Genomic DNA, 16942 nt, shown 5'->3' with positions numbered 1-16942 from the left:
AGGGAGCATGGACCAATAGAAAGACAGAAATTTGGGATATGGAGTCTCATGTGTGAGGAATAGCAAGGACACTTTGCTTGGAGTAAGGGGCGCATGAAAGTGAGTAAGGTATAAAGATTGAAAGGTTCATAGAACTCAGAGTAAGATTTTAAGCACTATCTAATTGAAGCTTTTCATTTTATAGATTAAACTAAAAAAAAAAAAAAAAAAACTTAAGTCCAGAGATTGCAATGATAGGATCAGAAACTTAAGACCTGGTGGGGACTTCTAATTTCCAACAAACCCTTTTCCAAAATTAAACATGCATTAAGTGACTTGAGGAAGGATATAAAAACATGTTTTCATAACTTCAAGTAGAGCATTCTATCCACAATTTCACACCAGGATGTTTAGGACTTTGAATATTTAAGAAAGGACTCTGTATTTGTTCCTATAAATAATTAGGGAAACAAGATAGGTTATTAAGCAGGGGAATAACTTGATCTACTAAAGTCCTTCTCTGATACTTCAGCATGGAAAAGAGGAAACCCTGGATTCTTAATTTCTATTCCAGAGGAGAGCAAATTCTCAGTTTGCTATTAAGCCAGGAAGTCTTTAAGTATACTGCCAGGAATATATTATATCTACAACCAAAAACCTACTTTCCTGTTTAGTTTGGAGAGACTTGATTCTTGTGTGAGAGAAGGAAGGAAGGAAGGAAGGAAGGAAGGAAGGAAGGAAGGAAGGAAGGAAGGAAGGAAGGAAGGAAGGAAGGAAGGAAGGAAGGAAGGAAGGAAGGAAGGAAGGAAGGAGGAAGGAAGGGAGGGAGGGAGGGAGGGAGGAAGGGAGGAAGAATTTGAACGTGGGTCTCGGGATATATGTGTATAATGTGCACATATGTGTGCATATATATGTTTGTACATATATATGTATATGTGTATGTGTATGTATATTTAGGTAAGTATATATTTATCTATATCTTCAGCTATATGAATCATGGTATTTTGTGCCAGAGTTCACAGGTACCTCATCCTCTCTTCCCAAAAAAGGAGATAACCAACTGGCCAAAATTTATTAAGTGATTTCTACATATGGAATTCTGTTCTTGATTCTAGCTAATCATGAGCATGTGAAGTTTATAGAAAACTGAATCCTAGCTTAAAACTTTAAGTTTGTCTCAGATTATAACAAGGTTGCCTTAAGCGAAGACTTTAGGGACATCTTACATTATATGAATTTTGCTTTACTGAAGTCTCAGATATCTCCTTGCATCAAACATTTAGATTCTTAATGGCCAACGATTTTAGAGGTCCTTTTGATCAAGATATTCATTTTGACAAAGGAAGAAACAGAATCTCAGATAGAATAGTCGATCTGCCCAAAGCCATGTAAATTGTAAAAGCCAAATCTGAAATCAGAATAAGAACTTGACATGAGGCAAGTCATATTCATTTTATTTTATTCATTTAAAAAATGTTATTTTTGTCAGAGGGATCCATAAAACCCAAATCCTCCTACTATTGTTCAAATGTGTCTAAAATTTTATGACGTAATTTGTTTTGTTGTGTTTTTTTTTTTTTAGTGAAGATACTAGAATAGTTTGCCACTTTCTTCTCTAGTTCATTTTGTACAGATGAGCAAATTGAGGCAAATAGGATTAAGTAATTGCTGAGGATCATCCAGCTGTGTCTGAGACTGTTTTGAAGTCATTAAGATCCCAAGCCCAGTGCTCTATCCACTGTGCCACCTAGCTGCATCCAAACCACATGAGTGATTCCCATGGAATCCAGAATGATCTGACCCATTTCATCTCCTTTAGTGATAACTAGAATCCTTGTCATACTGCCATATTTGAACAGCATGAAATATAAAACATAGCTGCTTCTCCAGGACACCTTTCCATGGTGAATGGTAATTTTCAGCCATGATAAATCTTCAATCGAAAGTACAAACAAGTAACTCCAACCATGCAGTCTTTCAAAAGAACACTGACTACTCAGCCTTCACAGTCAAGGTTTATAGGAAGCATCTGGGAGAAGCTGAGAGCCCATAATGATTATTTAGTGGCACTTGACAGCATACTCAGTACAGCTAAGACAGGCATCATCAACAGAAGAATGATAGCCCCCCTACTATGCTTTCTCATCAACAAACTCAGGAAGTCAATTGGAGTCCTCAACCCTCATGGGGACAGGACATTGCCCTTCTAGTCAATCCAGAGCATAATGTTTCTCTCCACAAAGGTTCTCTCTCTCAAGCCACTATTAATTGGCCCCCTAATCACCAGCATGTGTCCATTCTATCCTTTCTCTATAGAGTAGGGCCCAGATACTCAATTCAACTCTCGAGTGTGTCAACAGCTAAGGTAATAACTGGTCCTTTGTGCTTATTTACACCTTAGTTTTCTAATTATGGATTTAAAATAATAGAAGCAAAGGCTTCCAAAGATTGTTCCAGAAAAAAAACAAAAACAAAAACAAAAAACAAAACAAAACAAAAAAAAACATTTGGCCCAAATGTCCCTAGTTAAATAACTACAGCATTTTCTTCAAGAAATCATTGATACCCATGATAAGGTTTAAGAAGTCTGAATTTAGACTAAAACCTGGGAGTAAAATTAGGTCAATGGCTTCACTCACTGTGGGACCTCAAACAAACCCGTTACCCACTTTGTCAGTAGAGGAAATAGTACCTCAGTTTCTTCATTTATAAGATGAGGTGGGGTAATGATTAGATTTCTGTATTTTTCACCAATTAAGGACTAAGATGCTAACTTTTTCAAGTTACCCTTAAGTAGAACTTGAGACTTGCAAGGAAAAATTAAATGGTCAGATGTTGAGAATCTTGTCATGAGAATTCCTTTTTAAGTTTAGCTTGTACTAAATGCCTTCTGGGTTCTTTTTCAACTCTGAAATTGTATAATATTCTTTCTAAATGACTTCTAACTTACTTTTGAGACACAAATCTTGTTATCTCAAGATGCAAAGCATAAAAATAAAAATGCATTAATCTATAAATAGTATGTTTCTATATTTGTGACTAGCTCACTAACTATGGGGAAAAAGGTTCTTAATGAGGCATTTTTGGATCCCCAAAGGGTCTGTGGATAGCCTTCAAGAGGTCTGTGAAGTTGAATCAGGAAAAAATATTTTTATTTTTTAATTTTATTTTAATTGAATTCTATATCTTCAGATATAGAATTTAATTCTTTAGCAATCCTATGTATTTTATTTTATTCACTTTAAAAATATTATTTTGAGAAAGAGAGCATAGATTTAACCAGAATGTCCCGAGAATCCATGATATTCAAATTCAGCTATGGTTGTTCAATTGTGTCTGACATTTTGTAACCCCATTTGGGGTTTTCTTGGCAAAGATACTGGAATGGTTTGCCATTTCCTTTTCTAGCTCATTTTGTACAGATGAGGAAACTGAGCCAAATAGGGTTAAGTGCCCAATGATGTGCCCAGAGTCATAGTGTCAGAAATTGCTTTGAAGTCGTGAAGATCCCAAGCCCAGTGCTGGATACACTGTGCCACCTAGTTACACCAAAATCCTACTATAAAAGTGAATTCTTTTTATTTTAAATTTAATTTTTAAAATTGAAACCTGACAGCAATCTCTCAAAAACAATTTAGCAACGAAGTAAAGATGAACTCCTCCCTTTAGAATTTGGGAAATAGTGGTTCAATAAACTATGAGAAGGACTGATGATTCTAAGAACTGGTTCCTCTTCACTGTGCAGCTGGTCTACTGAATGACCTTGGAGTCATTATTTAACTTCCTTATATTAAGGGTTTATTGAGGGAAATAGCTAATAGAAATAACTGGGAAACCAGTCTCCATTATAATGTGATGAAAAAAGTCCAACCAAAATTCCTTTCTGGTACAGGCTATGAAGCCTGTAAAGCAATAAGAACCAAGACTTGAGAGGGTTAAAAGACATTAAAAACATTCAGGAAACTTAATGTAGATTTAGGGAGAGAGCTTATTGGGGGATTTTCTTTACAATCCACATCAGCAAGGAGAAATTGGAGAAAGTCTGTGCTCCTTAGAGAATCAGCCAGGCATGAAGAGGTGGAAATATGATTGATTTAGCAATTTTCCCAGGAAGCCAATGGAGTGTCTGAATTTGGGCGTAGAAATTGTGCATATATTGCCAAGTTTCTCATATGTTCCCTGAGCAGAGTTAGAGAAAAAGAACATCCTTAAAAAGGATGTCCATTGTATCATATTCAGGATGTCAAACCCAATTCCCAATGCTTAGGATTTAAAAAAATTCTAGTGGTGTGTATGTGTGTGTGTGTGTGTGTGTGTGTGTGTGTGTGTATGTGTGTGTGTTTGTGTGTGTGTGTGTGTGTGTATAGAAATATAGATATGAAAATATATGTGCTTAGGATGCTATATTTTGTATCTATGTATGCATGTTGGTGTATATATTTATACACACATATAAATAGATATAGCTTGGGATCTTCAGGAGTTCAAAGCAGCCTCAGACATTATCTCTATGACTGAGCAAGTCTCTTAACCCTATTTGTCAGTTTCCTCATCTAAACAAAATGAGCTAGAGAAGGACATGGCAAACTATTCCAATATCTTTGCCAAGAAAACCCCAAATGGGGTCACAAAATGTCAGAAATAATTGAACAATAGCGAGATTTGGGTATCTTGAATTCCTTTGACATTCTAGCATAATATATGGACTATTTCTGAAAATAACATAGATATATTTATTTCTAGGAGTAGTCACAAAGTGGGTATTAATGCCCTTCCTGGAGTAATATAAAAAACATCTTTCTAAGAGCACAAAATTAAAATGAAATCTAAGCAACCAGTACTACTTATATTCACCAGTGATTTGTGTATACATGATTACAGTGAATGGAGAAGAAATAACTTACATACATATTCAAAAATAATTTTTAAAAATTCACTTTTAAAAATAAAAAACATATGATATGCATATGGAGTGAATAAACAAAAAAGGGGGGAAAGTGTTCCATTCAATATTAAATTTAGATGCTGCTCTTGACCTTTTGCACCTTATGACTTTGAGGAACTAACTTCTTTCTAGTTTTCATCTTTCCCTGTAAAAATAAGAGATTGAACAAGAAGGAAAAAGGAAAGGCTCTGCATTTATATAGTCCCTATTATGTCTCTGATTTTCAAAGTGCCTACTATGTGTCAGGAACTACATTATGTATTTTACAAATATTACCTCATTTTATTCTTGTGACAACCTTGCAAAAATAGATTCTATTAGTATCCCCATTTTAAAGCTGAAGAAACCAAGGCAGAAAAATGTTGAATGATCTTCTCAAGCAGATGTTAAGTAACTTCCCATAGGGTATAAAGCTGAATTTGCACTAAGATCTTACCAACTCAGGCCCAGGACTATTTATATTGAATCAGCTAGACCAGAATATCTCTAAAGTCTTTTCTGGCAAACTCTGTGATGCTGTCAGCATCCTCTCCTCTTGTACTTTAACCTATACTCTCTCATTCTCCTTCTTTCACTTGCCCTTCCATTTGAGATTGCCAGGCTTATGTCCATTCTCAGGCTTTTCACTCTACCATCTTATCTGAGACTTTGACCCTTCAATATCAGAGGTCACAATCAGTCTTTGTCATTCCCAGTTGTTTTTCAAGGTATCTTGTTTCAGAGAATGCCTCAATAATACATAAATGGATTTCTTAAAGGAGCCAAGCCAATCTACAAGAAAACTAAATTTCTTCAAAGCAATTTATAAAAAAATATATATTATTTTAAATCAACCCTCCCTTTTGGTCCTACCTCCTCACCAATTTGTTCTCCAAGCTGCTCAGATTCAATTGAAAAATCTGACCTCTTAGATTCAAGAGGAACCATTAAGCACCCACTGTCATAGCCTGGAAGAGACTTCAAAAACTAAAGCTGGGTTTGTGAGGTCACTGACATTACCAGCTATCAAGGATAAAAAGGAGAAACCCATAGGAAATCAAGACCCCCGGTTCATTTTGTCTGTAGGGCTAGAGAAAATGACAATGACTGGTAACAACAAAAGACTAGATAAATTGAAGGACGTGCTTTTTGAAAGGGGCTTTGATGAGAGATGGTATTACTCTAAAACCTGTAGTGATTTGAAGGGCATATGGTCATAGGTCTGTTTTCATATTAACTTTCAAAGCAAAGTTCTGAAGAGAAGCAGTCATGGGCTTTCTCAATTTGGAGAAATATCCTGAGGCTGCCAGCAATTTCATTTCTGCCTCACCTTCAAAGATTCCTCAGTATGAATATTGCTCCTTTGATTATATAGTGGTAACATAGATATTGAAGCCATCATGTTGTACTGTTGTTGTTGATGATGATGATGATGATGGTATTTAAAAACATTTTTTAGATGCAGCAAGAAAATGTAGCAGATAGAGCACTATGCTCCATGTCAGGGAAACAAACTCAAATCTGACTTCAGACAATTAATATATGATCCTGGACAAATTACTTTGCTACTATGTGCCTCAGTTGTTGTTGTTTGTTGTTGTTTTTAATTGCAAAAGGGAATAATAGTTGTAACTACCTCAGAGGGCTGTAATGATATAATATTTGTAAAGTGCTATATACATGCTAATTATGATTTTATTTTGGGGTGGGGTGTATATATATACTGACATTTTGATGTCCCTATATTATATATAGATGTTATTAAATTAAATACACACAACACCCATACACACACACACACACACACACACATATATATATATATATATATATATATATATATTTAATTTAGGCACAAAAATGTCAGAATGTATGCATGAACAAATAAATCAATAAAAAGAAGATTGAACACTTAAGAAATGCCAGGCACAGAAGCATATCAAGTCTTACTTTCAAGAGTTTAAATTCTATCAGGAATGCATAAAATTTTAGAAAATGTTAAAAGTCAAAGAACCACAAGATCATTCCGAACATAAAATAGAATAAATTCAAATTTTCAAAAGAGCTACTAAATACTTTGATATATTTTGTGTCCAATTGCCATTAGCCAGTGAAATAAATCCTTAGCTAAAGTCTCTGACTGATGTCCCATGATGGATAGATGTGACAATCAGATCTCAGAAGATCTCTTAGTGGAATGTAAGCCCTGGTAGGTCATAAACAAGATATTCAAAGAATATGGGTCTAATGACCAAAAGGTGATTGCCCAGTAGATCGTGATCCACAACTCAGTGACACTTTCTTGGAGATACTACACTAGCTTTCTCTAATTGTAGTCATTTTGTAGTGACTTTCTCTTTTTTAATTTAACTTTTTTAATGTACATTTCTTTATGAATCATCTTGGGAGAGAAAAATTAGAACAAAAGGTGAAAACCAGTGGAGAGAAAAAAAAAACAGAAAAAAGAAATGAGCATAGCATGGATTGATTTACATTCAATCTCCAGAGTTTTTTGGTTTTGTTTTTGTTTTTTCCCCTAGATACAGATTGCGTTTTCTATCTAAGGTTTGCTGAGATTGCCTTATATCACTGATCCACTGAGAACCAAGTATTGTAAAATTGAATATAGCACATTCTTGCTGTTACTGTGTACAATGCAGTACTTTTTCTAGTTGTTTCTTTCAGCATTAGTTCATATAAATCTTTACAAGCTTTTCTAACATCAGCTTATTCATCATTTTTTATAGAACGATAACATTCCATTACCTTCATATACCACAACTTGTTCAGCCATTCCCCAATTGATGGACATCTATTCATTTTCCAATTCTTACTACAACCAAAAGGGTTGCTATAAACCTTTTTGTACATGTGGGTCCTTTTCCCTCCTTTATGTTTTCCTTGGGATATCCAGTAATGGCACTGCTGGGTCAAAAGGTATTCATAGTTCTATAGCACTTTGGGCATTGTTCCAAATTGATCTCCAGAATGGTTGGATCATTTCACAACTCCACCAACAATGCTTTAATGTCCCACATCTCCTTCACCATTCATCAGTATCTTTTCCTGACATCCTAGCCAATCTGAGAGGTATGAGGTGGTAATTCAGAGTTGTTTTAATTTGTATTTCTCTAGTTAATACAGTTTTAGAGCACTTTTTTTCATATAATTATAGATGGCTTTAATTTTGTCATCTGAATATTGTCTATTCATATGAGCATTTGTCAATTGAGGAATGACTTGTATTCTTATAAAAAGACATAACTCTTTATATATTTTAGAAATGAGATCATTATCCAAAATACTGGCTATAAAGATTTCTCCCAGTTTTGTACATCCCTTTTTATCTTGTTTGTGTTGGTTTTGTTTGTACAAAATCTTTTTAATTTAATGTAATCAAACTTGTCTATTTTGCATTTCATGATATTCTCTAGCTCTTCTTTGATGATAAATTCCTTCCTCCTCCAAAGCTCTTATAGGGAAATTATCCCTTGCTCTCCTAATTTGCTTATTGTATCACCCATTATGCTCAAATCATATACCTTCTTTTGGTATTGGTATAGAGTGTGACATATAGATCTAGGCCAAGTTTCTGATATATTGTTTTCTGACAGTTTTCCCAGAAATTCTTGTCAAATAGTGAGTTCTTATTCCAGAAACAGGAGTTTAGAGGTTTATCAAATGCTAGATTACTATAGTCATTGATTATTATGCCATATGTATCTAACCAATTCCACTGATCTACCATTTTTAATTAGTACCAAATGGTTCTGATGGCTGCTACTTTATAATATAGTTTTAGATCTGATACTGCTAATTCACCATCATTTGTGTTTTTTTTTTCATTAATTTCCTTGATATTCTTGACCTTTTGTTCTTCTCACTAAGCTTTCTCTTTTTAAATCTTTATTTAGATTTGTTATCAGAGCCTACAATTTAATTGACGGTAGGAACTACCAATGGGGAAAGCTCTTCTATTGGTCTTACAATCAAAAAATATTTATTAAGCACCTCTGAGGTACGGGGCTCATTGCTGGTGTATTAAAAAGTGTTAAAATCGAAATAAATGAATTCCATCTATTTTTGATGAAAAAACCAGACCTACATAAGAGGTTTGATCTTCAAATACAGAACTCAAGAGACTTCTAAAAAAGGTAAAAAGAAATCTTGAGAACTATACTTCTGTCAAAAAAATATGTAAAGAACATATGTACAATTTGTCTTAGAAAATAGAGGTGGAAAGGAGATTATATCATAAAAAAGTACAAAGTGGTGGTACTACATCTCATGAAGAGGCAAAGGTAACCTATTATATCTGAGAGAAAGAAAGGAGGGAGATGAACATAGCGTGTATCAATAGACATATTCGATTTATGGTGAAACTTCTTCCACTTCATTGAAAAGTGAAAGGGAAGGAGTAAGCTAAGGGGAAGGGAATACAGTAATTTCGAGGAAAAGGGGTAAAATAAGGGGAGGATCTTTAAGGTGGGGGAGGGATCCTAAAAAGGGAGGGCTGTGAAAAGCAAGTGGTGTTTACCAGTTTAATACTGGATAGGAGGGTAAAAGGGAAGGAAAGGGGAAAAGCATAAGCAGGGGTCAATAGGATGGCAAGCAATATAGAATTAGTCCTTCTAACCATAAATGTGAATGGGGCAAACTGCCTCATAAAGAGGAAGCAGTTAGCAGACTGGATTAAAAGTCAGAATCCTACTATATGTTGTTTACAGGAAACACACCTGAAACAGGATGAGACATTCAAACTAAAAGTAAAAGGGTGGAGCAGAATCTATTATGCTTCAGGCAAAACCAAAAAAGCAGGAGTAGCCATCCTCATCTCAGATCAAGCAAAAACAAAAATTGATCTAATTAAAAGAGATAAGGAAGGGCATTATATCCTGCTAAAGGGAAGCATCAATAGTGAAGCAGTATCAATATTAAACATGTATGCACCAAGTGGTGCAGCATCTAAATTCTTAAAAGAGAAATTAAGAGAGCTGCAAGAGGAAATAGATAGCAAAACTATAATAGCGGGAGATCTCAACCTTGCACTCTCAGAATTGGATAAATCAAACCACAAAATAAATAAGAAAGAAGTCAAAGAGGTAAATAGAATACTAGAAAAATTTGATATGATAGATCTTTGGCGAAAGCTAAATGGAGACAGAAAGGAATATACTTTCTTCTCAGCAGTTCATGGAACCTATACAAAAATTGATCATATACTAGGGCATAAAAACCTCAAAATCAAATGCAGTAAGGCAGAAATAGTAAATGCATCCTTTTCAGACCATAATGCAATCAAAATAACATTTAATAAAAAGCCAGGGGAAAATAGACCAAAAAATAATTGGAAACTAAATAATCTTATACTAAAGAATGATTGGGTAAAACAGCAAATCATAGACATAATTAATAACTTCACCCAAGAAAATGACAATAATGAGACATCATACCAAAATGTGTGGGATACAGCCAAAGCAGTAATTAGGGGAAGTTTTATATCTCTACAGGCCTACCTGCATAAAATAGAGAAAGAGAGGGCCAACGAATTGGGTTTACAACTAAAATTGCTAGAAAAGGAACAAATTAAAAACCCCCAGACAAACACAAAACTTGAAATTCAAAAAATAAAAGGTGAGATTAATAAAATTGAAAGTAAAAAAACTATTGAATTAATTAATAAAACTAAGAGTTGGTTTTATGAAAAAACCAACAAAATAGACAAACCCTTAGTAAACCTGATTAAAAAAAGGAAAGAGAAAAAGCAAATTGATAGTCTTGAAAATGAAAAGGGTGAACTCACCACTAATGAAGAGGAAATTAGAACAATAGTTAGGAGCTACTTTGCTCAACTTTATGCCGATAAATTCGATAACTTAAATGAAATGGAAGAATACCTTCAAAAATATAGCTTGCCCAGATTAACAGAGGAAGAAGTAAGTAGTTTAAATAGTCCCATCTCAGAAAAAGAAATAGACCAAGCTATTAACCAACTTCCTAAGAAAAAGTCCCCAGGACCAGATGGATTTACAGGTGAATTCTACCAAACATTTAAAGAACAACTAACTCCAATGCTATGTAAACTATTTGAAAAAATAGGGATTGAAGGAGTCCTACCAAATTCCTTCTATGACACAGACATGGTACTGATACCTAAACCAGGTAGATCGAAAACTGAGAAAGAAAACTATAGACCAATTTCCTTAATGAATATTGATGCTAAAATCTTAAATAAGATATTAGCAAATAGACTTCAGAAAATCATCCCCAGGATAATACACTATGACCAAGTGGGATTTATACCAGGAATGCAGGGATGGTTTAATATTAGGAAAACTATTAGTATAATTGACCATATTAATAATCAAATTAATAAAAACCATATGATCATCTCAATAGATGCAGAAAAGGCATTTGATAAAATCCAACATCCATTCCTACTAAAAACGCTTGAGAGTATAGGAATAAATGGACTATTCCTTAAAATAATAAGGAGCATATATTTAAAACCTTCAGTAAACATCATATGTAATGGTGATAAACTAGAACCTTTCCCTGTAAGATCAGGAGTGAAACAAGGTTGCCCACTATCACCATTACTATTCAATATAGTACTAGAAACTCTAGCCTTGGCAATAAGAGCCGAGAAAGAGATCCAAGGAATTAGAGTAGGAAATGAAGAAATCAAATTGTCACTTTTCGCAGATGACATGATGGTATACTTAGAGAACCCCAAAGACTCTGCTAAAAAGCTATTAGAAATAATTCAGAATTTTAGCAAAGTCGCAGGATACAAAATAAATCCACATAAATCCTCAGGATTTTTATACATTACCAACACAATCCAACAGCAAGAGATACAAAGAGAAATTCCATTCAAAATAACAGTCGATAGTATCAAATATTTGGGAATATATCTACCAAAGGAGAGTCAGGAATTATATGAGCAAAATTACAAAACACTTGCCACAAAAATAAAGTCAGATTTAAATAATTGGAAAGACATTCAATGTTCTTGGATAGGCCGAGCGAATATAATAAAGATGACAATACTCCCCAAACTAATCTATTTATTTAGTGCTATACCAATCAGACTCCCAAGAAACTATTTTAATGACCTAGAAAAAATAACAACAAAATTCATATGGAAGAATAAAAGGTCGAGAATTGCAAGGGAACTAATGAAAAAAAAGTCAGAGGAAGGTGGTCTAAGTGTACCTGATTTAAAGCTATATTATAAAGCAACAGTCACCAAAACCATTTGGTATTGGCTAAGAAATAGACTAGTTGATCAGTGGCATAGGTTAGGTTCACAGGACAAGATAGTGAATAAAAATAGCAATCTAATCTTTGACAAACCCAAAGATCCCAAATTTTGGGATAAGAATTCATTATTTAACAAAAACTGCTGGGAAAACTGGAAATTAGTATGGCAGAAACTAGGCATGGACCCACATTTAACACCACATACTAAGATTAGATCAAAATGGGTCCAAGATTTAGGCATAAAGAACGAAATCATAAATAAATTGGAGGAACATGGGATGGTTTACCTCTCGGACTTGTGGAGGAGGAAGGAGTTTGTGTCCAAGGGAGAACTAGAGACCATTATTGATCACAAAATAGAACATTTTGATTACACCAAATTAAAAAGTTTCTGCACAAACAAAACTAATGCAAACAAGATTAGAAGGGAAGTAACAAATTGGGAAAAAATTTTTACAGTTAAAGGTTCTGATAAAGGCCTCATCACCAAAATATACAGAGAATTGACTTTAATTTATAAGAAATCAAGCCATTCTCCAATTGATAAATGGTCAAAGGATATGAACAGACAATTTTCAGATGATGAAATTAAAACTATTTCCACTCATATGAAAGAGTGTTCCAAATCACTATTGATCAGAGAAATGCAAATTAAGACAACTCTGAGGTATCATTACACACCTGTCAGATTGGCTAAAATGACAGGAACAAATAACGATGAATGTTGGAGGGGCTGTGGGAAAACTGGGACACTGATGCATTGTTGGTGGAGTTGTGAAAGAATCCAACCATTCTGGAGAGCAATCTGGAATTATGCCCAAAAAGTTATCAAAATGTGCATACCCTTTGACCCAGCCATACTACTACTGGGCTTATACCCCAAGGAACTACTAGAGAAGGGAAAGGGTCCTGTATGTGCCAAAATGTTTGTGGCAGCCCTTTTCATAGTGGCTAGAAGCTGGAAGATGAATGGATGTCCATCAATTGGAGAATGGTTGGGTAAACTATGGTATATGAATGTTATGGAATATTACTGTTCTATAAGAAATGACCAACAGGAGAAATACAGAGAGGCTTGGAGAGACTTACATCAACTGATGCTGAGTGAAACGAGCAGAACCAGAAGATCATTATACACTTCAACAATGATACTGTACGAGGATGTATGCTGATGGAAGTGGATTTCTTCAACATAGAGAAGAGCTAATCCAATTCCAATTGATTAATGATGGACAGAACCAGCTACATCCAGAAAAGGACTGGGAAATGAATGTAAACTGTTATTTTTATCTTCTGAATCCAATTCTTCCTGTGCAACAAAAAAATTCGGTTCTACACACATATATTGTATCTAGAATATACTGTAATATATTTAACATATATAAGACTGCTTGCCATCAGGGGGAGGGGGTTGGGGGAGGAAGGGAAAAAATCTGAATAGAAGTAAGTGCAAGGGATAATGTTGTAAAAAATTACCCATGCATATGTACTGTCAAAAAATGATATAATTATAAAATAAAATAAAAAATTAAAAAAAAAAAAAGTGTTAAAATGTCATATCTTCAGAGTTTATCTTTTTGGGGGGGACAAGTTCAGAAACATATAAGTCCCTATAAGTATAAGTAAAGTATAAGTCAAATAGTTAAGGGACAATCTAGAGAAAAGGAAGTAGACATCTGGGAAATCATAAAAGAATATGTATAGAAGGTAGAATTTAAGCTGAGTTTCTGTTCTAAAGAGAAATAATATGAGACTTCTTACTAGGCAGGAGGGACAGACAAGGTAAAGGCATATAGAAGGGACATGGAGCTCCATGTGTGAGGAACAGCAAGAAAGTTTGTCTGGTTTGACTAGAAAGAACAGGAGGGAAAATAATGGGAATAAATTTGGAAAGGTAAATTGGGGCCAGATTGAAGAAATGAAAAAGCTCATTAAATGTGTTTGTATTTGACCCAATAAATAATGGAGAATCACTGGTAAGTACTATGTGATATACAGTGACTTATCTTGTGTCATACTGCCAGTGTGTGTCAGAGGCAGAACATGAACTCAGGACTTCATCTCCAAAGTTGGCTCTCCATCCTCATGATCATAAAGTTTCTCAGCCTTGGCAAACTCTATCATCTATCTGTCAATCTCATCTATTTATTCATCTTTGTGTTTATCTATTATTTTTACCATCTATCAGTCTATCATTTACCTATTTGTCTATCATCTAGCTATTGTCTATATATTTATCATCTATCTAGAATCTACCATTTGTCTATCAGCTAGAATCATCTATCTATTTGTTTAATCTATTTTTCATCTGTCTAGCCATCTATTATTCTCTGAAGACTCTATTATTATGGAAGCAAGACATATGAAAACCACCAGAGTCAGGAAACACTGGAACACCTAAAGAACATGACTCCTCCAGACTGTTTCAACCTCATACAGTTTAGTTGCAAACTGACACATCCATCCTCATTGATGTCATGTGAAAGGAAACAAGCAAATTTGCTTTTGGAGAACAAGAGGGTTAGAAAATAAAGTACTCTCACTTCTCAGTGATGACAGTTCCTCAATCATAGTAATACATAAATCAGGTGATATTTCTCTATCTGCATGAGAGGGCCCAATGCCCTTGTTTGGGTAATCCCTGAAAGCTACTATATTTTATATATTAATCAGATTGAGGTTTTTGTAAAGTAACAGTGCTGTTTGTCCCCAAGAAAATAATAAGAAAGTAACACTAAAAGCCATATTTCAACAAGCAATTATTCTATCTATCAAAAATGTTTATCAGAGGCAGCTGAGACTCTTTTATTCCCAGAAAACTGAGAGTTAAGTCACTTCCCCAACTGCCAGATGAGTGGACTGAATTGAGTCAGTTTTCCAAGTAGATTCTAAACTACTTGAGAACTGGATTTTTTTTTCTTTATTGTTGTACTCCCAATGTCAACTGTAGCTTACAAGTCAATATTATTTTATTAAGCACTTAGTAATTTCCAGGCACTGTGCTAAGTGATGCTAAAAAGAAGAAAGACAAAAATAGCCCTTTCCTCAAGGAGCTCAAAATATAAAAGGAGAGACAACGTGCAAATAGTGAAATACAAACAAGCTACATACAGGAAAAATCTGGGAGAGGATCCTTACCGAAGGAGTGAGCTATGGTACATCTCAAGTAGATAGAAATGTCTTCATGTTTTAGAAACCAATAGCCAAGTACTTTTCCTGTTAATTCTTCTCTCTTTGTCCTTGAGCATGTCACTTAAGCTGTCTAGAAAACATGATCTTTTTCTCTAATGGACATAGATGGAATATGATGAACTCCAAGATCACTTTTAGCCCTACATCTTTATCTTATGAAGGTTATTCCCTTTGTGTTAATACTATCATCCCCACATATTCTCCCCATTGAAAACTATTCAAAGATTGCTCTTGTTCAAAGACCCTTGCTACTCTTTGGCAAAGGAGCTTCAAGAAGGAGACATTGAGCTAAGCATTAGCATATTGTTTCTGAATATCCCTTAAAACAATTTTTAAAGCCTTTTAAAAAAATTTAAGGAGCAACACAGTCGAAAATAAGAAAACTGGGCTTGGAGTCTGAAAATTATTGCTATTTAAGACTAATTGAATGTTACTCTCCCCAAACAGGGATGGTCTTTTCAAAAGCATTTATTCTCTTCATCTTTTCCCCTCTACATAGAATAACAAAAGCTAATCTTTTAATAAAGTATCATCCAGATTATCCCACTTCAGCTATAGAACAACTTCATGAGGTGACACCTGCAGGTTTGATTAATCCTATTTTATAGATTAGGAAAATGAGGTTTAAAAGGGGCAGATTGTATCTGGCCCTCTGCTCTCCAACTGGAACACTCCATTATTTTACGGCATGTAGAGTTGGTCAGCACATAACATTTTTCTTTGCTTTATTTTTATTTATTTATTTATTTTAATGGGAGGAGGGAAGTTCATAAGATTATCCCTTAAGACATAGTGACATTGCAGACTCAATTGATGGAGAAAGAATCCAAATCACTATAATCATGAACATTCTATGTAGATGCAAAGATAAAATCATAGATATAAAATGGAGTTTAGTGCAAAGTAGATCTGTAACTAAAAATTCTTCTATCTGATGTTTGAAAAGGAATTCTGTGCTAGTGGCAAATAGGAGAGTGGAAAGGTTGGAATGGATTGGAAAAGGGAAATCCTTTATGACTAGAACCCAGAGCAGAGATGGAGCTGAAGATAATGTATATGTGGGTATATGTATTGAGATAAGAAATAGTATAATGTTCCGGCTGGCTTTCTGGAGGTCCTTCGTATGGGCCTTGGTCTCAGCAGGATAAACACCACAAGAATAGAGTCTAGAGTCTTTATTCTGGCCCAGTGTTGACCTTAGTGGAGGAGTGCAGGAGGTAGGAGAGCCACCAGAAGGATGGTCAAAAATAGAATGTCTCATTTCTAGTCCTTCTCAGCCCTTAATACCCTATTAAAATTATATCATTACAGAATACTGATTTATGTTTGAACTAGAGAACCATTACATCACATGCTAAGCACTGAGTATATGTGAACTAGAGAACCATTATCTCATCAATTCCACTGAGTTAATACCTTGTTGTAAGTATCCTTGTTTCAAGTATACTTTTCCAAAGTTCTGGCCCTCTACAGAGTAGCATATTACAGAAAAAGGTTCAACCAGCTGACTAATAAGAGACTGGAAAGTGGGCACCGACAGATGGGAAACATGGTAAGAAATTCATTGGTTTGGGGTCTAGT

The 16942-nt window shown here is 34.7% G+C and overlaps 1 protein-coding gene across 3 annotated transcripts in view; it reads right to left on the bottom strand.

Moving 5' to 3' along the window:
• The window catches only part of CTNNA3 (catenin alpha 3), a 2038107-nt gene that overhangs the window by 781153 nt on the left and 1240012 nt on the right, over positions 1–16942 (bottom strand). The gene's annotated exons all lie outside the window — the stretch shown is intronic.

Source organism: Sminthopsis crassicaudata, chromosome 2 (genome assembly GCF_048593235.1).
Source record: "Sminthopsis crassicaudata isolate SCR6 chromosome 2, ASM4859323v1, whole genome shotgun sequence".
Taxonomy (NCBI): domain Eukaryota; kingdom Metazoa; phylum Chordata; class Mammalia; order Dasyuromorphia; family Dasyuridae; genus Sminthopsis; species Sminthopsis crassicaudata.
Note: the sequence above shows the minus strand (reverse complement) of the source record. Positions and strands in the feature narration are given on the sequence as shown.